This window comes from Centruroides sculpturatus, unplaced genomic scaffold (assembly GCF_000671375.1).
Source record: "Centruroides sculpturatus isolate CEXI.00-Female unplaced genomic scaffold, Cexi_2.0 scaffold477, whole genome shotgun sequence".
NCBI lineage: Eukaryota > Metazoa > Arthropoda > Arachnida > Scorpiones > Buthidae > Centruroides > Centruroides sculpturatus.
In genome coordinates this window covers 15,830-35,372 of record NW_019385213.1, presented here as the reverse complement: position 1 = coordinate 35,372, position 19,543 = coordinate 15,830, and the positions used below count along the sequence as shown (strand labels likewise).

The following is a 19,543-nucleotide window of genomic DNA, read 5'->3' as shown; positions in this document are numbered from 1 at the left end:
TTAGCATATTCTGTTGTAATATATATATATATATATATACACTGTATATAAACTTTATACTGTATATACACTGCTGGACAAGTAAAATACAACACCATGTAGGACTCTAGATATTGCTAGTGTTGCATTTTACTTGTCCAGCAGTGTATATACAGTATAAAGTTTATACAACAAAAAGGTCGACTCTGCCGTAAGATTGTTATTTTCTGAGGTATAAGGACGAATAGTGTGGACCTCATCCCTCACTATCTGTCCGCCCCATTGTGTGGATTGCTGAAAATAGAGACCTTCTTACTGCCTACAGGGCCGAGACTTTTTAAAAAAATGCTGACGCTGGTTATCATTATAAGTTTGCATTGCTTGTGTGCATTGGGTTTAATTTACACCTCTAGAATTTAAACTAAATTCAACTTTGCGTAATGTTTTAAATTTAATACAATTATATCTTCATTTTTATTCATTATTTTAAACCATCCAGAAATCTATTCAAATACTTATTGTTTATTTTTAATGTCATTCTTTTTTGTCGTCTTAAGGCAGAGAAGGATCCATACGTAAGTTAACTTAAATTTAAACAATTGTTGTACTTAATCATGTACTATTGTATACTTTATCTATACCTTTATATCACACGTAATATTATCAAATTATCTTAATTATCTGTAAAAATTTCTAATTGCCAAGATTTTTTATGGAGGGCCAGCAGGGCCATCTATTTTAGGTCTTACATTCAAGGGACCTAGAAAATTTTTGCTACAGAATATTTTTCCATTGTATTTCTCGTTTCATTTTTGTCAACTATTTTGTAAATATAATACAATTTTTTCGCTGTGTTTTTAATATATTGGAGTTTCAAAGTATTTGTAATTGACACTGACATACCAGAACTAAAAAGAAGGATTATGTTACTTACATGATTTTTCTATTTTTTTTAGCCTGAATTAGATGTGAGTAAAAAGTTATTTTTATTGAATTAGTTCATTTATAATCATTTTTCTTACTGATTTATTATATAATTTTNTTGTTATTTTCTGAGGTATAAGGACGAATAGTGTGGACCTCATCCCTCACTATCTGTCCGCCCCATTGTGTGGATTGCTGAAAATAGAGACCTTCTTACTGCCTACAGGGCCGAGACTTTTTAAAAAAATGCTGACGCTGGTTATCATTATAAGTTTGCATTGCTTGTGTGCATTGGGTTTAATTTACACCTCTAGAATTTAAACTAAATTCAACTTTGCGTAATGTTTTAAATTTAATACAATTATATCTTCATTTTTATTCATTATTTTAAACCATCCAGAAATCTATTCAAATACTTATTGTTTATTTTTAATGTCATTCTTTTTTGTCGTCTTAAGGCAGAGAAGGATCCATACGTAAGTTAACTTAAATTTAAACAATTGTTGTACTTAATCATGTACTATTGTATACTTTATCTATACCTTTATATCACACGTAATATTATCAAATTATCTTAATTATCTGTAAAAATTTCTAATTGCCAAGATTTTTTATGGAGGGCCAGCAGGGCCATCTATTTTAGGTCTTACATTCAAGGGACCTAGAAAATTTTTGCTACAGAATATTTTTCCATTGTATTTCTCGTTTCATTTTTGTCAACTATTTTGTAAATATAATACAATTTTTTCGCTGTGTTTTTAATATATTGGAGTTTCAAAGTATTTGTAATTGACACTGACATACCAGAACTAAAAAGAAGGATTATGTTACTTACATGATTTTTCTATTTTTTTTAGCCTGAATTAGATGTGAGTAAAAAGTTATTTTTATTGAATTAGTTCATTTATAATCATTTTTCTTACTGATTTATTATATAATTTTGTTTTATTGTGTCTAATTTTAATCTATTTAGTTATCAAATGTCCTTGTAAGTATTTGAAATTTTCTTAAATAATCTAAAATCTGTAATAAAGAAATAAACAACACATACCGACAAATTGAAGATATATTTAACTGTTTTTTACAGTCTGACGTCGATGTGAGTACATTTATTTTATTAAATAATAATCAGAATCATATTTTAAAACTTATAAGAAAGTTTTACTACTTTTCTTAATAAAAATTTTAATAATAAATTATATAAAGAATTATGCTGTTATTACATAAATAAATAAATGCAAACTACAGAATTAAAATATTTTATAAAATTAAAATAGCTTAACAAAAATTTAATGATTTTAAATGATTACATGATAAATTAATGCAAGATAATATTAATTGTCATATTTTTTAAGCAAATGTATAAAATTTTCAAAAACAATATAATAGAGTACATATAGAATGCACCGTAATGATACTACATAATAATAGAAGTAGTAGTAGACTGCATTGTCAACGCACCATACTGCAGGGTGATACAAAGATGACTACAAGTTTGAAAAGATATATAATTTTTAATTAGAAGACTTATAGAATTGATTTAAAAGTTAATTTATAGCATAACAAATCAAATATTACCTCAAACAGTCATTTTGATTCGATGTGAATGCTATTGATGATACGGAAGACATCTTGCTAAACTGGAAGAGGCATATCTGTTTTCTTGCTAAACTGGAAGAGGCATATCTGTTTTAATACGATAACTGTAACAATGATTTAAATTTTGAGTTCAGCAGATTTTCAGGCAAGGGTAGAATAAACACTAAATCTTTAACAAAATTACAGAATATAAATTTGAGGTAAAATCTGGAGAACAAAGTGTTCACGCTATCATTCCTGCTCTTAATATTTTTAATAAAATCGCATTCTGCTTTATTTGGATGGATCTAATTTGAGCCGCATGCTGCATTGCAAATTATTCAAATTTATACATTCAATATTCACGCATGAAAAGTATATATACGTAACTTACGTTCATATTATATTTAAATAGATGTATTTATTCAAAAAAGAATAAACATACTTTAACAAGTCAAAATTCATTAAAGCAAAATTAAATTACTATTACTTTGTTTTATTAAGCCATACCATAAAGCATAACAAGCCTTAGATTGCCTATCCCTGGTGTAGATTGAAACATTGGTTTATGCCTATCATTAGCGTGGTCTAAGCTATAGCTTTGATATAAAAAAGTAGTCACCGATTAGTAACGATAAGTAGTCAACTATTTGCCCATGGTTGTGGTTTATATGACACAAAGTATTGTATAAATCAGTAGTTCACAAACAGCGGCTCTTAAGCTAAATTCAGCCGCGGCTCGCGTTAATCCGGCCAGCGAACATATGTAATACATCACTTATAAATAATAGAAATATATAAAATATTTGTGGCACGCATACTCACGGTTTATGCGCAATTTGATTTGACATGTCAATCGAAAAGTTTTGGACACTACTGGTCTAAGTTATGATTTAGAATAAAGTTTTCTATAATCGGACCATTGGAATTCTGATTGTATTAGAAAATTTTTACACTCAGTCTAGTTCTGACTCAATCATCATTTTAATAATTTCATGCAGTATTTTAAGTTTATGCTTTTTTATAGTTATGGGACGTATTGGTAAGTAATATATAAAATTCCGTATTATGTCAAGGCTGCTTTGTAATTTCCTTGTAATTGCAGGATAATAATTTTTTAAACGGTGCTAGCTTATTAGTTTGAAAATATTTTTAAAATACGCATTCTGTATAGTGATAAGATATGATGTAATCAAAATTAAAATGCTTATAACATAACTTATTCGCTTCAAAATCTAAAGAGTGAACTATAGGATAAGTAACTTATACCTTATTTTGTGTTTAAAAATAACTGCAGGATTTTTGAGAAGTCTAGAAATATAAAGGAAACAGTATATTTTCTAACAATATGCAGTACGTATTTTCAGAGAAGACATTTTTTTGAAAATATGCAATGAATTTGAATTTAAATTTCAAGTTTAAAATATTGGTCTTCAGTCTTCACGCATCTCTGTACAGTATACGAAATATTTAGTTATTTTTCTTGTATTCGATGAAGCATATGTGGATTAACATCTTTACTGTCAAAATTTAACCCCACTCGATTCATCATATACAAAAAAAAACACGTTTTTTTCAAACAAAAGTGATTAAAGTGAAACATATTGATCACACTCTTTAATGATGTGTTGCATATTGTTTAATTAAAAATCTTTCATTCGTGATTTCAGACGTTTTATATAACTTGTACGTATTGTATTTGTGTAAAATTAAATACTTAATTTACTCATTTATACTTCGCAAATTAATACTCCTATCGATACAATTCTCTTGTACAGTATCATCTATTTATCTACTGATACAGTTCTCTTATACGGAACTTCTTGCATGAATTATGAATTTAATATTTTCTGTAATAATTCTTTTCGTGTTAATATGAATTCTACGACTAGTTTTCTTTGTAAACTCGGATTTCACGAATATGAATGATGGTCCAAAAGTTACTCAAGCGAAATACATTTTAAGCTTATTTTAAGAACGATTAAAACCTGTTTGGAACAGTTGCAAGTTAATTCGTAATTCAATGCCTTTGTAACAATTTTGTAAGATTTTGTAGAATTTTTGTAACGTTTCTTCTACTACACGAGTTGTAGGAAAAGCATGAATTATAAAATATTTCAACTTTACTACTCCTTTACATTTCATTTTACAGAGGGCTACGTTTTTATTAAAACGTGAAACGAAAATCTTGGTAAACAAAATATTCTGCTCGGTGCCATTGTGTTCCGTTTTGAACAAGTTTTATTTTACATGCAGCTGTTCTTAACTGATTTTAATCATTCTTAAATAATATATATACAATCTGGTTAATCCAAATAAAAAAAGTCATTGAAAATTACTTGGCAATGAGCCACTTCCGTGGTTCCTGATATGGAATTTCGTACTTCAATACCTAAGAAATCACTGATATATTTTTTAATTATATAATTTATATTTGTGTCGGAAACTTTATATTAATTTTATAAAACCACAAATTCAATCTATAAATTTTATTAATGTAATAATATTCTGTAATAATTCTGTTAATGTAACTCTCTTTGCAATTTATAATTTTACTTTTAAAGAAAGACGTATTTAACAAAGTAAGTGATTTATTAATTTCATTTTTTTATTTTATAAAGTTTCATTTATATTAATCATTTAGTACAATATTAACAACTTTAACCGTGTATTTTGATTCAAAAATATCTTTAATTTTAATTTTTTTTCATTTAATTCATTTCGTCTTCCTACATTACTCATTTTTCATAGTTTTACTTTATAGGTCAAGGTAGTTCTGGTAAGATAACATAATGAGAATTTTATTTTCTCTTAGTTTTTAAAATTTATTTTTTAAAATGTAATAATATTCTACGTATTATACATTAAGATTATTTAAATGCTGAATTATAATATCTGACTTTATTAGTAAAAGTATTGATAACAATTCTTATTCATATTACAGTAGAATCTCGTTTATTGAAGGTAGTGTGAACTGACACTATCTGACATAAAAACTTAACACGGAATGCAGATAATTACAATTCAAAATTTTAAAAATTCATATTCTCGTTAGAAGTCACCAAAGTAAATTCTTATTAAAGTTTATAAAGCTAATTATAATTTTAAAAAGTTGTAGACCTATAAATTCCCACTGTCTGTCCTTCGTTTATCTCGAGAACGAAGTTAGATAGATGACCGACATGACTCAAATGCTAACAGGAAAAGTACTATGTACTGTCTGTACTGTACTGTACAGGGACAAGACACTACTAATTTGATGTGGATAACATATATTTTAAATTAAATAAATTAAAAATATGATTGAATTGCAGCCCCAGCAAATAATTCCTCTTTATTGTACTATCATTACTTTATTGAGATGATAAGTTTGGTACATACCTAATCGATACTATCTATCAGCAAGAGATATTTTTTGAATCAGTTGTAATCATGAGCTATTCGAGTGAAGATGACGTTGTCGCGATGTATTGGTATTTGAAGAATAGAGAAAAGAAAATGAAGTATTGATTGCATTCGTATAATTTAATTAAAGCGCTGCAGTTCCGCTGTAGTTGCAAGAGAATGGTCTTAACATAAAACAAAATTTAAATAATTTTGTAAGATGAATGGTCTCCAGGCAAAACTCGTCACATCTGTTTTATTATACTCTAAGTGTATAGTTCTACAAACTGATGTTTTTCTACCATCTTACTAAAAGAAATTTTAAAATTTACATCTTTGATACCACTTCTAGTCTAAGTATCACTTAATACATCTATCTTACAAAGATGTAATTGTATTGGTTACAGGTACTTACACACTTTACGCAATTTGAACGCGCTCAAGCGATATCTATCTCACAATTATTGCGTATCTCTTACGATTAAAAATATGTATCGTATTGTTCTGATGTGCAGTTCGCCTAAGAATCTTCTATCGACTATCACTCATCCCCTTATCAATATTCATGAAACAAAGTTCTCTTATCTTTGTTGGCAAAGTACTGTTCCATATTTATTTCGTTTAAATGGATCTTGGTTAATCAGGGCTCTACTATATTAATTTTCTGTTGTGAAGAATATTAGGTTATTAAATTTACATGCTTAGAAATGCAAATTTTCTCTGTCTTTACTAACTGAATACATTTTATAATAACTTGATAATTTTCTTGATTACTTGATACATTTTCTTCATTATTCCGTTTCCATAAGATGCTTTCATGCACGAAAATTTATTAAATACTTAATTTGTGTAGTATTTGATCTGTATGAAACACTAAATTTAAAATAATCATTCGTTATTAAGTAATTAGGTCTTTATAAATATCCTGAATATTTTTTAATTAATTAACTAAATTAAGATTTCTTAAATTTGTTTGTTATAATAACATATTTAATTTTAGGCTCGTGCAGGACAAGCGGTAATTTAAGTGTTTATTAACATGCTCTATAATTACTTGCACTTTTCAAATGTATAATATACAAAATAATTTAAAAAATTTTTATGCACATTTTAGTTAATGAATTATGTAAGTTATTTTCAATCTTTCGAATTAAATACTTTAATAAATTATTAATTTATGAAATAAATTTACAGAGTAATAAATAATGATATAATTACGTAAAAGTTTAGTAATTATGTGTTTCTTTTCACAGAATAATAATTTAATAATTCAATTTTAATGGCATTAATTTATTTTATTTATAATTTATTTTAAATTTCAATAACTTAAGTGTTCAATCTTATAGTTAACACCATTCGTAAGCTTAAATAATGAAGTATTTACTACATTAAATAATGAAGTATTTACTACATTTACTACATTAAGTTTTCTGAATTCTCTGACACTTGAATTGGTAATGAGGGGCCCTTATTTGACTATACAGTCCTCTGATTGGGATTACTTCAAACTACTTTGATTGGGAATGACATATGCTAACATCATTGTATTTTTTCTCACTCAATCGAGTCAAAGTAGTTGTCTCTGCCTGAAAACCTTGTTCTTTGAAAGAGCTGATATGTGACAACATTTTTCAGCAACAGTTGAAGTAATTTCTCAGAGATCGATCTGAACAATATATGTATGTTATATGATAGCGGCAATGTCGAAGTTTAATGAACCTTTAATCATTAGAGTAACTAAGACGGAAACTCGCGGAAAATGTTTTGCTGGTGCCCTTTCTGAGAATCTCGAAAGAATTTAGTTCACTCTGACACTGGAGTCCTCTTTTCTAAGGGGATTGATCACGCCGATACATGTTCTACTGCCGCACTTTAAAGGTTTCATTAATCAAACTTCCGTATGGTGTTTATCGTAAGGTTTTAATATTTATAAGTTTTCAGATATTAACATTTAAAATGTACAGAGACTCTCCAAACACTTTGTATTAAGTTCATGAATTACATTAAAGTAATAAGATTAAAAAACAGAAAGTTTAATTATAATTTTCATTTTTTAAAATTTCTCATGAGTTTAATTTTTTAAATGTGAATATTATCAAAAAAAAAATGTATTTATAAATTCGTAAAATTCCACAGATTATTTTACACGGATTTTTATAAGAATTCTATAAACAAATAACTTACCGTATTTACACGAAAAATAAGCCACTAGTTTTTAGATCGCACTTCCAGAAATAGTTTGTGTCTTATTATGTGACAGTTGAATACGGTGTAGTTGCGAATGCTTCTGAAGCCCAGCTGTAATGTCGCCATCAAATGCAAATTCCCACGGGCTAATTTAATTGGCTCGTTTGTCTTTCCTCTTTGTTTATGTGGTTTGCATAAAGGATTTAGTAAAAGACAAACGTTTTTACACAGCTAAATACGAGAAAAAGTCATCTATCTTTGCTGTGGAGAAAATTGGAATTGACGAAAGTGAAATTTGTAGATTGAGAAAGTCGAGCTTCATTAACGAAATTTGAAAGAAATGCCACCTTTCAGAACTGGAAGAAGAAATGATAAAATATTGTGCGTTCGGCAAATAAACAATGATAGTGTTGTGATGGTTTATATGAGGCACGAGCCAGAATTACTCTTAAAACATATGACGTTTCCCGATATATGGATTTTTCCCGTGAAATATTCTGAACAAGCAGAAGTTTGTTAGATAAATTCATGAAGCGACAAGGTTTTTCACTAAAAAGACGCACTTTCGTCGCACAGAAACTTCCAGCAGACTGAAAATAAGCTCATGAATTTCTAGAAATACATGATTGATCGCCAAAAAAGAGAAAACTTTTTAATGGAATAGATCGGTAACATCACTGAGACTCCAATTTGGTTCGATGTGTCAGGGAATTATACAGTAGATAACACCGGCAAAAAAGAAATAAAAAAATCAAAATGAAAACAACTGGTTATGAGAAACACAAGATCATAGTCATACTAGCTGTGACAAACAGATAAACACGAGCTACGTTCGTATTGTATCTTCAAATGGAAAAAGGGAGAACATCAGCCTAGATGTTTCAGAATGGATCGAGGTCGCATCGGATCCGTAGCTATTAATTCATTCAAGGAATGTTAAATCAGCAATAGAGATGATGATTCAGATGCGTCTTCCGAATGGAAGCAAACCAGTCGAACTGAACATACCATTATTGCTTCAGATTTTGAATAAACCTACAGTGAAACAAACTACCTTGCTAAAATTTACAGTGAAATATGGTAATGTTAATTCTATATTGTATCATACCATGTATCACTTTAACTATATATTGCTGTTAATTGCTTAAAGAACCATAAACAAAACATTTGCAGTTTCTTTTTATCCACAGAGGCCTGTCCACTCGTGGTGCCAATTTACTACTTACTATTATGGTTCAACCAGGCCCACAATTGGAACGATGAAATGTGCTAAACATCATCGACATCCACATGAACACACGCCACGAAGTTTGTTTTCTATTTTTCTTCCGACAATAAACCACTGCTCGACTTCCATCTTTTAAATTTGTGTAAAAAAGAAATAAAATAGTTTTGCGGCTTATTCTCGTGTGAATACGGTATATAAACTTCTAAACAATAGTTTCAAAAAGTTTCTTAGAATGAAATAATTTCATAATTTTGTTTATTATAAACAATTTATTTTTATTTCTTTCCTCGTCTTCCTGATTAGTTGGTATCAATAGCTCGGGAGGTAAGTGTAGAAACTAATAAAAATGGTAAATTAAAATAAATATATTTGATTAAGGTTTAGATAAATAAGTTTAGTTTAAAGTAAAAAAAATAACTTTGTTTTTCTTTCATTTTTCAGGAATATCTGGAATTTGAAAAAGTAAGCAACTTTATATTATTGCTAAATTAGTTTATACAGTACTGAAATGCTTAACAATTTGGTGAAAACTTAGGAAATAATGTACGATACTGAAAATTGTATAATTGTATAAGGGCAATTTCACTGGGCATCTGCCACAGAGAGGTCCTAAAATTTAGACTTTTTCATATAAAAATGATTTGAAAGTAATATAAATTAAAATTTGTTGTCAAAAATGGTAAAAATGTATATTTTTATTCATTTTATTCACACGTTTTGGTGACTATTGGGGACTGGTAATATATATATTTGTATCTGGTTTGGCATCACTTAGGCTTACTAGATAAAAAATTACGAGTGGAAAACAAATTATTCTGTAAAGGAGGACATCATAGATTATTTGACTGCGAGGAAGGCATTCTTAAAGTCAAAATGCAGGATATTCTCTCCAGCATCAAAGGAAAAATCATCTCATTTTAGAGGACATGTTCTTGTTTTAGACACCATATGATAAACCTATCCTGACTTCACTTATCTCACTCCTCAACCCCAATATATGTGTTTGTAGATTATATGGGCCTAAATATAATTTTTCTGTATCAAGTTTGTATCAAAAGTATATCTAAATTTTTTTAAATTAGCTTAAATTAAAATATATTGGCTAAAAAACTAAAAATTGCAAATGAGAATATTAAGAAAGATTGATTAAATTCTTTTAATTATTAACTACTATTCTACGAGGGTCGATTGACAAGGCTTACTGCTGTTTATTCTACCTCTTCCTAAGTTAAGTTTATAAAAATAGAAAACTTATTTATTAATTAACCCTCGTACAAATACTTTATTATACTATACTAAATACAAATAATTTTTAAAATATTTATCATTAATGTTAACTTACGATATATTATTTTTTTAATAATTAGGAATGTGATAAAAAAAGAAAAACAGGTAAAATGTTTTAGATAATAAATATTAAGAAATCAAATGAATAAATTTATCTTTACAGAATTTTTCCTTTAAAAATAATATTATGTTTCTGAAAATGGCAGAATTTTATTAGTCAAGCAGACACCAATTGAAAATGTGTTATCTTAAATTTTTTCAGATAGCCTATCATGATTTTTTCTTTACCTCTCAGAAACGGTTCCATTTACAGCCGAATATCAAATGATAATCTGCCAAATTTTGCAAAAAACGGGCCAAATATATTAACTCGGCACCCTCGAAAACCATTTAAATTATATTTTGTGTAGACTAGTAACCTCGTATTTTGGATTTTCCAATTCCAATGCCACCATACAGCTGGCCGATAGAAAGAAAGATCCATTGCGGAAGGGGGTCGAGGAAAGGTAGTCGTTGACCACCTCCTGGAAAAGAGGACTGTCTATGATTAGATGTTGCTGAAAATTTATCACACCAAGTGACCAATCTAATATATTTTTAAAATTATTCATTCCTCTACTGTACGCATTTTAAAGAATTTTTAAAATGCGTGACATTAGGAACATGGTGTTTTAAACCCTTACGTAAGATAACATTCGTTATATAAATCAAATACTATAATTTAATATAATAGAAAGTTTAGAAGTACGAAAGAATCTAATATTCTTAATGTTTGTTGTTATTTTTTGCCCGAGCAACGCCGGGCTCATTTGCTAATCTATATATACATATATATATGAGAATGTTTGTTTGATTGTTTGCTTGATTGTTCGCTATACACTCCTAGGTCGTTTGACCAATTTCTACGAAACTCGACAGTTACATTCAAATACTTCTAACTTAGATAATGTCGTACATCCCACCCCAAAATATCGATTGCATTTCTATAAATCAATTAATCGCTATCTACATTCGATTTGCTGAGTTACTCGTAGCGCCATTTGTTGGCAAAGAAGTTTACAAAATAATAAACTAAATATAATTCTTATAAAAATTATATAATTTAAAAAATCTATATTATATTTACTTAATTACCCCGACAATGATATAGCGCGAAATAGGCGAGCTATAGTCTATCATTACTGAGATAGATCATATGTAGCACTTGGCTGCGTGGAAGCAAATGTGTTTAAGCCTGTGAACGCCTATGAATAGCCTATAAGTATTTAATTTTTTCACATCTAACAACTCGTTTTTTTCTGAACGGTACTTTCTTATATCTAATAACGTCCTAATGAGGCTACCGATGAGTGGCTAAAACCACCAAGCACTGGTAGTTAGTCAATCGTGGGTTCGGACATGGCCAACGGGCTGGCCATGTGGAGTTTTCCGGGTCTCATGTTAGTAACATCTGAATAGGGTTCGTCCAGCTTACCATAAAAGTCTTTCCGGGATGCATCCCTTCGGCAGATCGCTCACGTGACACGTTGGCGTAACCGAATAAACCAAACTAATGCTAACGAGCGATTATTTATTGTGTGAGAATAGGGGTGAGGGTAAAAACCTCTAGTCGTCGGGACCTTAAGTCCCGCTCTCTTTGTCGATGGATGGCGTTTAGGAGGGTTTTTGATTTGAGTTGGGAGAGCCGTGAGTAGAGGATTTGATCCCGGGATCTCGAAAATCGGGATCCCGGGATCCCGACCACTTTTCAGTCCCAAAATTTTCGGGATTAAGTTTTCCTAATCCCGGGATTTTCGGGATTGACATCATTTTAAAAAAGTTGCAAAATAGACTGCATGAAGCGAAACGTTCAGTGCCAGTGCTTTTAACAGAATTGCTTGCCTATCATTTTAATATAAAATACAAGAAATTTTATTCCAAGCAAGCAGCAGAAATTAACCTAGCGGGCTTGCGATGCTTGCTTGGAATAAAACTTCTTGTATTTTCAACTAAAATGATAGGCAAGCAGTTCTCACTGGGTTACTTGGTAATATACTTCATTTTTGTATTTTTGAATTTTCGCGGGCGCCAATCGATTTTCTGGCGCAGTCGAGAGCACTACTCAGTGCGTTTTACCTGTCAATGTGTCAGCCATCTTGTTTTGCCAGTGTGGTTAATATAGACCCGACGCCTCTCGCTTAGGGGGGTCGACCTTAGGTGAAAAGGTTACGACCCCCGCCTTGCCCGTGATCTGTCAGGATGATGCGAGAAAGTCTTTTTACGTTTGGGAGTAGTGGTTTGCTGGATGCTGAGAGACTCACACAGAGACCGAATTTACAAAATTAACGTGTTTATTTTTAGAAAGGCATGCTTACAATGATCGAAACAATCGGGATTGTAGCCTTTACTCCTACAATCCCGATCTGTGTCGACCGGACTGTTTTCTTCCAACCTCCCCGTGTCCTCGAAGCTATAACTAGAACGGGCTTATAAGTATTTACTAACGATTCCTCCAACTTCCATCAAACCTAAACGCGTTTTCTCAGCAGCTGCATATATGTGCAACAAATTGAGAAGCAGACTTGGTGATGAGACACTGGATGCGTTGTTATTTCTCAGATCATATTTTCGCAATTCAAATTAGAATGTTCCTATTAGATTAGTTTTCTTTATATTTAAGAAAAATGTGACTGATTAATATTATTTTTAAATACTTTTTGCTAAGAAACTTACTTTACTACCTACTTACTAGGTTGTTATATGAAAGTAGTCTATTTAGTCGATGTTAAGAGAGATTTTTGTGAATTTTCAAGGTTTATTTGCATAGTTTGTTACATAAAAGTTTTTTCAATTTATGTGAGTTTAAAGAGATCTCAGTGATGCTTAAAAAAGAATAAATTTAACATGAAGACAGTGATTTTAAGTCTGGTTAGTCTGACTGTAAGTCTGATTAATTAGAGTGATTAAATTAACTAGGTGTATACCATAAAATACGTTGATTTTTGTCTAAATTTTGATTTTTAATTTCTGTAAGATTTTCTTATTTTTTATTAATCCTCAATACCGAAATAATCCCGGGATCCCGGGATCGAATAAGTATAATCCCGAAATCCCGAGATTAGAAATAAGGACCGGGATCCCGGGATCGAATAAGTATAATCCCGAAATCCCGAGATTAGAAATAAGGACCGGGATCGAATTCCCTAGCCGTGAGTAAGTTCCAATCATTGCATTTTCGGATGTCCGTATAAATCAAATGAACAGACAGATTGGTTAACAAATAACAAAAAGAATTTAATGGATATATATATATATATATATATATATAGATATCATATATATATATATATATATAAAGTACAAAAGGAAATAAGCTAAAACTAAGTACACTCTAAATACTGAGAGATAGTTTACAATGGGATATAATAATAATACCTCTGATCTGATTAATACGATGTGTAAGTTAGATTCGCTTTGATATGGAGACGTAAGTTGGTTAGAGGCGGGTGAGGAGCTGGAGCCGCCCTATGTTCTCCTTATCTGGCCGTCTTTTTCTTCCGTGGCAGTTTCTTACTATCACGACGATAGTAAGAAACTGTAAACCTGTAAACTGAAACTGTAAACTGTAAACTGTAAACACCGTTTGATATTCGGCTGTGATTGATAGTTTCGTACAGTTAACATTAAAAAAAAATATGATATCTCAAAAATTTAAGATACCACAATTTCAATTGGTGTCTACTTGACCAATTTTTGAACTACTATCACGACGATAGTAAGAAACTGTCCTCTCTGAGATCGTGATTTTTCTCCTTCTTATTCTAAATTCCCCTGCAATCGGGTTTCGGAATTTTAATCATCTGACGGTATATTCTTTCTGACGCCTCTGGACAGATATTCGTAGGAGATGTGTGATATCATCTCTCCAAAGGAAGTTTTACTTCTCTTTCCCACGAAATTGATAAAAATGTGTCAATTTTGTCATCAATTTAATACTTTAAAAAGTTCTTACTAAAATAAAATTATTCCACTTCTGGACTCTCACAATTGTGACGTCGTCACAATGCCGGGCTGCAACTTTTTGTCACTAGTGGCGTCTTTGCCCCTGTACATCATACTTTTCCTGTTAGAGATAGAGTCGTGTCGGTCATCTATCTAACTTTGTTCAAGGGAAAATTTTGAATCGAAATTGGTTAATCTGGGCCTCCTGCACTAAGATTTCCACATCTGGTCTTGACTTTCATCTATCTATACTTTCCATGTAGTTTATACAATCTGTTGCCAAAATTTAAACACTATTATCCCATAAAGCAACTTCGATCACGTACGAGGCCATCACAACCTGTACAACACGGATAACTTTTCAAACATTAATAGTAGCCCAGTATTAATTAGTAGTGGTTGACCACGCTCACTTCCGGGAGGAGATCAATGACAACTTTTGGTCGAATTACTTCAATCCCTTCCGCAACAGTCCCTTCTTTCTATCGGATCATGTATGGTGGCATTGGAATAGGAAAATTACATAATATGAGGTTACCGATGAGCGCAAAATACGTTTTACGTGGTTTTCGAAGCTGCAGAGTTTAAATATTTGGTCCGTTTTTCGCGAAATTTGATTGGTTGACAGATTACCGTTTGATATTCGGCTGTGATTGATAGTTTCGTACANATATATATATATATATAGATATCATATATATATATATATATATAAAGTACAAAAGGAAATAAGCTAAAACTAAGTACACTCTAAATACTGAGAGATAGTTTACAATGGGATATAATAATAATACCTCTGATCTGATTAATACGATGTGTAAGTTAGATTCGCTTTGATATGGAGACGTAAGTTGGTTAGAGGCGGGTGAGGAGCTGGAGCCGCCCTATGTTCTCCTTATCTGGCCGTCTTTTTCTTCCGTGGCAGTTTCTTACTATCACGACGATAGTAAGAAACTGTAAACCTGTAAACTGAAACTGTAAACTGTAAACTGTAAACACCGTTTGATATTCGGCTGTGATTGATAGTTTCGTACAGTTAACATTAAAAAAAAATATGATATCTCAAAAATTTAAGATACCACAATTTCAATTGGTGTCTACTTGACCAATTTTTGAACCAATCTGACCAATGAGGATTTATGAGATTAATCATAATGAGTTCGGCTAGGCCCACAACGGGGTAGCTTAGTGGTGAGAAACGAATTTCGTCATATTCGCACGGATCAACCCGAAAAATTCCTGCTGTTTTTGGACCCTTCCGGTACCGATCCCGGGCATCCCTGAGCGGCAAGCTGCCACCTTAACCGTTCGGCATCCGACCGTCGCAATGGATCGGTCAAATGAAGAAGAACCATGTCAGATTGGTCAAGATTGGTCAAGAGGAACCATGTCAACTTGAATGAATTTGTGCCATTTCGTATCATCCGAGTATCGCAATAAACGTGACAATGGTAGGCTGAAATAACCATACTCATCATACGGTTTTCATTTTAATGTTTGTTATATTATAGTATTTGATTTATATAACTACAAAGGTTCTCTTACGTAAGGGTTTATCACACCGAGTGATCAATCAATCACAGTTTAAAAATTCTTTATTCCTCTAAATGTGTTAGATTGGTCCTTATCTAAGATACCTTTGTAAATATAAATCAAATAACATAATATAGTGGTTAGAAGTAAGAAATAATGTAATAATCTTAATCTTTGCTGTTGTTATTTTTTGCTCGAGCACCGCCGGATTTATCTGTTAGTATTTGTAATTCATTGCAATTCTCTTTATAATTTGCAGAGATGTGATTATGGATAGTAAATTGTAAGTTTACGTTTTAATATTTTTATATCTTAATTATTTATAACTATATTTTACACAGTTATTTTATTAACTCAATGGATAATAATCTTTAAAGACAAGAGATATGTTATATGCTATTGGTCGTTTTCAAAACTAAACTCGGATTCGTTTTATTGACTTGATTTTATATGAAAACTATAATCATGAAGTTATTTTTTGTTGTGTTTTTCAGATACACAATTTAAATCAAAGCAGCTAAAAATCCTAAACTAGTTTATATATTCTCATATATTCTATACAAAAATGCAAATTTGTGTAACGAACATTCCTTATTGCGAGAAATAATAAATCATAAAGAAAAATCCAGTAACAAGTCGCTTAACTCGCCCGACAACATTTAAAACTGCCTGTAACTCTATCTGTTATGGTATTTTATTAAAAAGCTTTTCATATAATTAATTATTATAAAATGACAAGAATCTTAATTTTAAGAGTAGGGATGAGTTTTATTTAAAAAATTGTAAATGCTAATAACAAGTAAAATCTTCATTAAATCTGACCCTACACGATTTATGATACACGTTATCCCTCTATTTTCCCACCCTCTCGGCTTTTAATCACTAAAATTTGATAGCGACAATCTCCTAATACACAAAATTCATACTTTAAAATAATAGTAGCTTGGGGTTTAAGAATTTTTAAAAAGGATATGGCTACATATCTGCATTAGCTATTGAGTTTAAACTTTTAATATCCGTTTAAAATTAATTTAATAAGCTATTAATAAACTAAATTAATAAGAAACTTCAAATATTCATAAACTATCATACTTCCACGATTAATCTCCGGGGATTTATTTTTAAAACGTATATATCCTGCGGAGTTTATTTGAAAAAACACTGTTTCCTAAAGACCAGAGTTTATTACTATTCAACAGAGGCATTCGAAAGAAATATCTTAGTTACTCATACATTTTGCGAACTATCAAAACCATTTATTGACTGCTATACAGTAAAACTTCCTAACTCGAAGAGCCAAGGGGCAGGAAAATCTTCGAGTTACAGACGATTCCAGTTAGAGAACAATAGAGTAAAAAGTGCCTATTCTGAATAGATTTGTACAGTAGTTTCACCTCTCTTGCATTATATGAAGAATCTTTGTTAAGTTTTTTTTTTTTTGTTTTAAACAACTATGTAACGCTTTTCAGCAAATGTTCAATGTATTGTTTATTTGTTTGTTTAGTTAAGGCATGGCAACTCAACACTTGGACGATCTGCCTAGGAAGAATGCCTTCCGGGAGATCTTTTTAAGGGAAATTGGTCTTTATATAGGCGTCACAGACGTGGAGAAATCCCGGAAAACTCCACGTCGCCGGCCCGTCCGAGCGAAACGCGAACCCACGATTAAACTCCCAGTGTTCAGGGAACGAAGACCGCTTGGCAACTGGCGGGCCATGTTCAATGTAACTAACGGAATTGAACAGTTTTGCAAGTACTGTATACGTGAACAGAGGAAAAGGGGATGTATCGAGGGGTTAACAATTCCCAGGGTGCTGAGATTTGTAGTAGATAAGGATAAAACAAAAGAATGTTTCAACTTCCGTTGCAGGAAGTGACTTTTTATTAGTTTCCCTCGTTTAGAAAAACCTAATTTTCCCACCAAAATCAAAGAATATTTTTCGTTTAAAATTAAACTTTATAATTAAACTATTAATTAGTCCCAGGGGTAATTCAGATCTCACACCTTGATTACTCGTTTTTCATTATAATAAATATTCTTATGTTATCAGATACTTACAACTATAAAAAGCGAATTTACTTCTCTTAGATGAAACTAAATTTTTGTACATATGTCTATAGTATTTTTCTCTGTTCATTGTTTTAGTATTGATCCTACGTACCATTATTTAAAAATACGAATTAGTCTTGTGTTATTCAGATATGTATCTACATAAACTGAGATCTTTCAGTTACTTTTCAGGCGTACACAAGTTCCAGTGAGCCTTATCGATGGTAAAATGCCTAAAACAAAGTCGCAGTTATCACGAAATACATTCGTGTGAAGGGACTATTGAAAAGCTTATTAAATTCCGATAAAGTGTACAGTACGTAAGCTACCTTAAAACTCGGATCTCTCTCTTTTCTCTGATTTTATCTCTTTATTTCGAAATTCCTAAACCTTTTGATCGATATTGACAATTTTGTATAGCTATTGTCTACAATCCTCCAAAGCATATATGCTACATAAAACTCGGAACCTCACTCTTTTTCTCTGATTTCATCCCCTATACCTTTGACCGATTCGCATCAAATTTTGCATAGTTACTCTCTGTCAAGGAAACGTTCGCTACCTTGTAACGAGGACAACTCAGTCATTTCCCTGAGTTCCCCGGCAACACTGGGCACTCTTTGCTAGTATACATGTCTTCCCACAAAATATTAAATAGTTAAAAAAAATACAGGTGGCCAAAAGTTTGTTATCATAAAACTTAAATTGCAATTAACTAACTGAATGATTGCATTTAAAAAATCATTTCTGGTTTTTTTTCGAATAAAAATATTTTGATTTAAACTTAACTTACGATTCGTATTCAGAAGTGTACTTAGACGCACAAAGTACTGTTAACTAACTTTTGAGCCACCATGTATTAAATATATTTAATTGAATTTTCATTTTTCGCTAGTTAAACTGATAAAACTGTTTATGAACAGTATTTTTAAAAAAATTATATATTTTTAGAATATAAAAATTTAATTTTAAATATAAAATTTTATCGATTTACTTTTTATAGGTACCGCACTTCGTTAAAGATAAAAGAAGAGTAATAAAACGAAACATGAAACACTGCTATTTTTATGTTATCTTTTTTTATGTATTAAATAAATGATCTCATTTACTCCATTATTAATTGAATAAGTATTTGTTATTTTTGTTACTTCGATGCTTTATTTCATAGTATATCTCATCTCGGAATTAAAATTCCATTATTTTACAGTGGTAATTTGTAAGATTTGACAGTGGCCTTAAGAATTATGGGCTCCGGTCAAATATTTAGAATCCATAGTAAGCCACGACCTCCATGATATGCAAATTAAATTTTTATCATAATATAAAATATAAATATACTTATTAATACCGGTAATTAATAAATATAGTCTAATTTATTTAAAACAAACACTAGTCTTTCATTACAATCTAGA

The 19,543-nt window shown here is 30.7% G+C and overlaps 2 long non-coding RNA genes across 2 annotated transcripts; one reads left to right on the top strand and one right to left on the bottom strand.

The window, feature by feature from the left end:
• Window positions 1–2,347: 2,347 nt before the first annotated feature.
• LOC111636243 lies at window positions 2,348–8,109 on the bottom strand. The gene is made up of 3 exons (XR_002758507.1): window positions 8,050–8,109; window positions 2,482–2,574; window positions 2,348–2,390 (listed from the first exon to the last, which is right to left on the bottom strand). It is a non-coding gene; the product is annotated as an uncharacterized LOC111636243 (long non-coding RNA).
• A 1,569-nt stretch (window positions 8,110–9,678) lies between these two features.
• On the top strand, window positions 9,679–19,188 carry LOC111636242. Its single transcript, XR_002758506.1, has 4 exons — window positions 9,679–9,742; window positions 10,648–10,672; window positions 16,341–16,364; window positions 19,135–19,188. It is a non-coding gene; the product is annotated as an uncharacterized LOC111636242 (long non-coding RNA).
• The last annotated feature ends 355 nt before the right edge of the window (window positions 19,189–19,543 follow it).